Raw genomic sequence first — 6,428 nt, 5'->3', positions numbered from 1 at the left:
TCTTTTTTCTCCTGAGAACGTATTTTCTTCTCCTGATTTAGAAAGTATTTTTTCCATGCCTTAATAGGGTTATCAGGGTTAAATGAGTTACTGTACAGTAGTATTTGTCCCATTGTAAGCACTCAGATATTAGCTGTTAAAAGTGGAATTCATAAAACAAATTACTAAGAAGTGTTCTTAGGGGCGCCTAGGGGGCTCAGTCGGTGAAGTATCTGCCTTTGGCTCAGGTCATGATTGGGGTTCTGGGGCCAAGCCCCGCATCAGGCTTCCTGTTCAGTGGGGAGCCTGCTTCTCCCTCTCCCTTTGACCCTTCCCTCGTTCTCTTGCTCTCAAGTAAATAAAATCTTTAAAAAAGTGTTCTTAAATAATGTGATTTTTGAAATTCTTTTAGGTGGACGGTATCTGTCTAATTGCTTTGTGTATTATAACTAAAATCCATGTTAAAAATGAAGTAAAATGAGGCCTATCTGCATTGGGATTTGAAAGAAGTCGTGTGATGGCTTTGTTTGTTGTGTAGATGCTGGAGGGGAGAGGAGGACACAGGCAGGGGCCCTTGTCTCCTCCTTGGGCCCAGGCATCCCCGTGCTTTCCCAGACCTGGGTCTGCGGCGGACCGCTGAGGCCTGGGGAAGGAGCAGACCGCGAACACGCCATGTGTCCTCTTGTCCTGTAGCTCCTTTAGGTGCCTTCCGCACAGGCCACCCTGGGGGGAGTGGGAGTCTCCCCACCCTTCAGGCTCTCGTCTCGCGTCTCCACGGCCTTGTGCTGGTGAGAGGCTTCTCCCCGCTCTAGGGAAGGAATTTAAAGAGGGAATGAAATCATTTTAGAAACTTATCTTCTTTGCTTTTTGCTCGATTGAGGGTCCACTGTGGTTATGGGATGAATTGTACCCCCCAAATCCATATGCTGGAGTCCTGATCTCCTTAGTACCTCGGAGTATGACTGCCTTTCTAGATCGGGCCTTTAAAAGTAACTGAGGCAAAATGCGGTCCTCTGAGCCCAAATGTAAGAGGACTGGTGCCTTCCTAAGAAGAGCTTAGGTCGCAGACACACCCAGAGGGAGGAGCCCATGGAGACGGCTGGGCAGCGGTCAGCAAACTGTGGGAGCACCTTGGAAGAAACCGTGCCTCCCAGCATCTGGATCTCCGGACTCCTGGCCACCAGACATGGTGAGAAAAGAAATTTCCGTTGCTTGAGTCAGTCTGGTGCTGAGTTGGGTGGGCCTGACAGTACCAGGTGCTGGCGGCTTTAAGCACAGTAGCCCATATCCCTTCAGCAGCTACGAAGTGAAATTCGGACGTGGGTCCACCTGGCCCGCTAGCTTGTGCTTTGTGGACAGACTGTCCTAGGAAGCTGTATTGATTTTTTTTTTTTAAGATTTTATTTATTTATTTATTTGACAGAGATCACAAGTAGGCAGGAGGCAGAGAGAGAGAGAGGAGGAAGCAGGCTCCCGGCTGAGCAGAGAGCCCGATGCAGGGCTTGATATGGGGCTCGATGCGGGGATTGATGTGGGGCTCGATGCGGGGCTTGATGTGGGGCTCGATGCGGGGCTTGATGTGGGGCTTGATGTGGGGCTTGATCCCAGGACCCTGAGATCACGACCTGAGCCGAAGGCAGAGGCTTTAACCCACTGAGCCACCCAGGCGCCCCCGTATTGATGTTTTTAAAAATTGCATGGGCTCTCCTCCAGCATAAGAACTCAAATTATTTAAATTTCGTTTATTTGAAAGTTTAGATAGTCGGTTTTCATAATGTGTAAGAACTTCTAGGTTTTTGCATTCGGTGAAAATGCGGCATGAAATAGAGGTAAGCGGTGATGTTGTATTTCGTCCCCTTGCCGAGTCCTCTGAGCCTGCAGCGGGGTTCTGGTCTCTGTCGCTCCTCACGTGGAGCGGCTGTCGTAGCAGGTACTTGTGGTGTCGGACCAAGAGGCCAACGTCAGATGCTCCGTCCCACGCATCGACTGCATCTCCTGTCCCTGAAGCCCGAGCACGCGTGTGAGCCGCGTCGGGTATACGTGCAGCTGTGGGCTCGGTGGCGTGGCCACGCGGCTGCGGTCTGGCTGCGGTCGAGTCCCGGGCGGCACAGGCGTGACTGCGCGGCCCCCGCAAGCAGGTTTTCAGGTTTTACTGGACGGTGTTTTGAGATTCGCGACAATTTGAAATAACTCGCCAGCTGTATCTAGAAATACCAAAGAAGGGAAGAGAAGCGCTACGGTAGCAGTACAGTGTGGACGACATGAAGTTGCGTGGCAAGTCGCCGGGAAGGCGTCTGGTCCATAGGAGGCCGCGCGCGGTTGGCGGGAGCGCGAGGTTCTCCGCCCGCTTCGGCTGTGCTGGGGGAGCGCGTGCGGGGCCGGCTGCGGGGCCGGCTGGGAGGGAGGCCCAGCTACGTCTGCGTCTCCTGTCCAGCTGCACCTTCCGGTCATTTTACTTCCGTTTGAAAAATAATATATGGCTCTTCTGCACCTTCTTAATGTAAGTGGGGGAAATTGTAGTCAGTCCTCTGCCAGGTCCCCGGCCGGCGCCCTGCTGTGTCCCACACTCCGGCTAGAGAGAGCCACGTGCCAGAGCCGAGCAGGGCGCTCCCGGCCCCGCCGGCCCTCCCTTGTGGGCTGCTGTCCGGATGACAGCTTTGAAGACAGACGGACATTGTTTTCTGGAAGCGTTCTATATGAAGGAAACCTGATGCAGAGGAGGGGGTTCCAGACATCTTGGTCTCCGAATCCCTTTACGGCCCCAGATGTTCGGAGGACCCCGAGGAGCTCGTGTCCACACAGCTTGTGTCTGCCTGCGCTAGCGGCCCCGTGAGATCACAGCGCATCTCTACAGTATTTCATGCTTCGTTTGAAAATGAGATCAGTATTCCTTTTAAAACAGCAGTGCACATACCTGGGGTCATGTAGCACTTCCCGAGAAAAATCACTGTTTAAAGTTCGCGAGAATGGCATCGCTTACATTCTGGCAAAGCTCTGATGTCTGGCTTGGTGGAAGACGCCTGGACTCTTGTGTCTGCTTCTGCTTCTAATCCTCTGTAACGTGTTGGCTTTTGTTGTTTATGAAGAAAAGGTCAGCATCTCAGAGGATGTATTCACAAAAGGAAGGAGAATTTTCCAGTCATTGTGGATGTTCTTTTTGATAATACCCCAAAACTTTTGAAAGGTATTTGGCGTGTGGAATGTAAAGTTTTATCAGTGGTCTTAAAGTATTTAAGTTTAAAAATTGTGCCTCCTGTTCATCCTTCGTGCCCACCAACCCTAGCAACCACCGAGCCTTTCACTGTTCGATGAGCTTTTGTTTTCCCTTACACCGCTGACCCTCAGACAACACGAGGGTTCTGGGCACCGGTCCCCCAGCATGGGTGAAAATCTGTGTGTAATTACTGACTTCCCCAAAGTTTTACTACTAAGAGTCCACTGTTGGCTGGAGCCTTACTCATAAACAGTTAAACATACATTGTGTATGTTCTGTGTGTTACATGCTGTATTCTTAAGTCATACTAGAGCAAGAAAGAATCAATTAGAAAACCATAAGGAGGGGCGTGTGGGCGGCACAGTCATTAAGCCTCTGCCTTTGGCTCAGGTCATGGTCCCAGGGTTCTGGGATCGAGCCCCGCCTGGGACTCCCTGCTCAGTGGGGAGTCTGCTTCTCCCTCTGCCACCCCCTTGCTTCTGTTCCTGCTCTCACTCTCTCTGTCACATAAATAAAATCAATCTTAAAAAAACCCATAAAACAAACAAACAAAAAAAAACCCATAAAACACAGTTACAGTATTATAGTGTATCGATACTACACGTTTATGTAATCATTGAAAAAAAATCCGCATTCTAAGTAGACCCACGACAATCAAACCGGTGTTGTTTAAGGGTGAAATGCATTAAGACCCCTTGGGGAACACTGCACTCTGGATGGGTCTTTAATCCGCGTGTAAGCGTGAACCATGATGCTTTAGTCATTGGAAAATAGCCCTTGGCTGAGTCGTGCAGCCGTCTCTGCTGCTGACACGCTTCGTTGCTCGTTCCCAAAAGTCCCGTCTGGGGCCGCGCATCGCCGTGGCCAGGGCAGCTCCGTGAGATGTCCGTGTTCGCGTCGGACTGCGGTTTTCACCAGCAGCGGCAGCCACAGCCCGTGCTGCTCACACTTCGAGAAGCGGACGGCTGGCTGTGTCTGCCTGTGTGTGTCCGCCCCCTTCTAAGTGCACGTGCTGCGCACCCGCCCTGCGTCCCGCCGCCGCTTCTCCGTAGCCGGAGGTCGGTGTGGAGGGAGACGCTTCGATGCGCTTCCCTTTCCGGCCCGTAACGCTGCAGCCAGAGCGCTGGGGTCAGTTTGATGAAGGAGTTTGGCGGCGTCTTCGTCCTCTGCCACGCCGGGGACAGTGTTTGCTTTTTACGGAGTCCGGGCGGGGCGGCCGTGGCCGCTGGCGCCCGTGGCCTCCGCATGCAGACCCGGCCGGCGTCGGCCGTGATCGAGCGGTCTTCGCACGTCAGCGACGGTGGCAGGGACACGTGCGGGTCGTCAGAGCCCGAGTGTCCGTGAATGGTAACGTGAATTCACACGTCACTCCCGGAAGGACTGGCCCGGGGCGGGCAGGGTGGGGCAGGCTGTCCTCCCGGCGGTCCGTCGGGGAAGTCGGCTTGGTGCAGCCGTCCGCGGTCTTGGTGCTTTCGGGAGGGAGACTTGGGGAGTTGCGCCCCGTCTTGCCCCTTCTGTGTGTGGGAGCGAGGGGGCTGCCGTTCGCGCCGCACTTCTGTGACGTTGGCCGCCTCGGGTTGTCGGTAGTTCCGTCACCGAGGACAAAAGTCTCCTGGGGTCTGGCGTGCGGAGGCTTCCACCTCTGTTGTCGTCCAGTCTTTTTCGGTGATGAAGGTGACATTTTCTTGTCTGTGTGAGGACTTCATTCCTTATCAGTCCCGCTCGGGTACCATCCGGGTGGCTCACTGGGCCGCACGCGCCCGCGGCGCCCGCCAGGTCTGGCTGGTGGGCGGAGCCGTGCGATTGGCTCCGCCGAAGCGGGAGAACCACGACCGTTGATGCTTGTGCAGGGTCCTGGCATCTTCCTGGTGGCGATGGTGCCCGACAGGTCTCAAGCTGAGAGTCCTCAGAGCTTTTATCCCACGACCCAGTCGTGGTCGCATCTTGCCAGCCGCGTGGCGGTGCTGCTCGGTGTGAGGGGAGCAGGGCCGGGGCTTCCCTGGAGTCAGAAGGCCTGGCGGGCCCTTTCTCCCTCTGCCCTCAGCTTTTCTCTGAGGGCCTGTGTCTGCCCTTCCTGTGGGTCAGGAGGGTAAGCAGGGTCGCCCGTGGGTCTGCACGTGGGACCCACTCCCTCAGCAGGCTCCGCTCACGGCAGGGGCAGCAGTCCTGTCCCCCCACCGCATCACTGGAGCCATTGCACGGCCCCTCTGGCGGGGCTGCTGTCGTGTCTTAAAGGTAGAGTCTGGATCGACGCGGAGACTGCATCGGGGTTGGCTCCCCGCCAGGACCTGCAGTCTCTCCAGTGGGGACCCCACCAGCTGACCACGCGTTGTGTGTGTGTGCGCGTGTGTGTGCGCACACGCTCCACATACTCTGTGCCTGGACAGTAGGCCTCGGGGCTCTGCATTTCCAAGTCCGTAGGTAAATACCTGAGGGTTTTTCTCTGAAAACTCATGACAGCAGTTGCACAGTTCCACAGAGACTAAAGCCTTCTCTGTCCTCACCGGGCACGGAACCTGTATGGCACTTGCCGTGACCATGCGCACGGCCGTGTCCCCAGCGGAATTCTAGCTCTCCACGACGCTCTTCCGTTTGCAGGTGTCGGGATTGCTGGGGTCACCCGTGCTCTAGCCTGCTGCGAAGGGATTGGGGTGTGTTGTACAGAGACTAAAGGGGAGAAGGCACGAGGGCAGGCATGGAAAGGAGTGATGGGTTTGCAGGGCACAGCGGCGCCAGGAATACGCGTTGTCGCATGGGGAGCAGCTCCTGAACGAAAGCCCCCGAGCGCCGGCGTGGGGTGCGCAGGCTCTGCGGACAGATGCCAGTCCAGACAGCGGCGAGCTTCCCGGTCAGCGCTGTGGGGAGTTCTTCGCTTCACGTTAGGGAAGGGAGGAGTCAGTCATTTTGTTTTTAATTCATTAGTTAACACGATGGAGTATCAGCTTCTGGCGGACAGGACCGGGACTCCGTTCTTCCAGACACGTCCCGGGGCTCAGCACGACAGGCGCCCTCCTCCGTCCCCACCCCGGCCCACGTCCCCTCTGGTGACCGTCAGCGTGTTCTCTGTAGGTCAGTCAGTTTCTTGGTTTGCCTCTTGGTTTCTTTTCTTTTTTTTCCTTTGCTCGTGTGTTTTGTTTCCTAAATTCCACATGAGTGAAATCATACGGTACTTGTCTTTCTCTGACTTGACTTTGCCTGGGATAGACTCTCCAGCTCCGGCCGGCCGGCTGCGGGA

The sequence above is a fragment of the Enhydra lutris genome, unplaced genomic scaffold, assembly GCF_002288905.1.
Source record: "Enhydra lutris kenyoni isolate GAN:26980312 unplaced genomic scaffold, ASM228890v2 scaffoldscaffold34, whole genome shotgun sequence".
Classification (NCBI taxonomy): domain Eukaryota; kingdom Metazoa; phylum Chordata; class Mammalia; order Carnivora; family Mustelidae; genus Enhydra; species Enhydra lutris.
The sequence above is the reverse complement of the archived record's forward strand: the minus strand, read 5'-3'. Positions refer to the sequence as shown.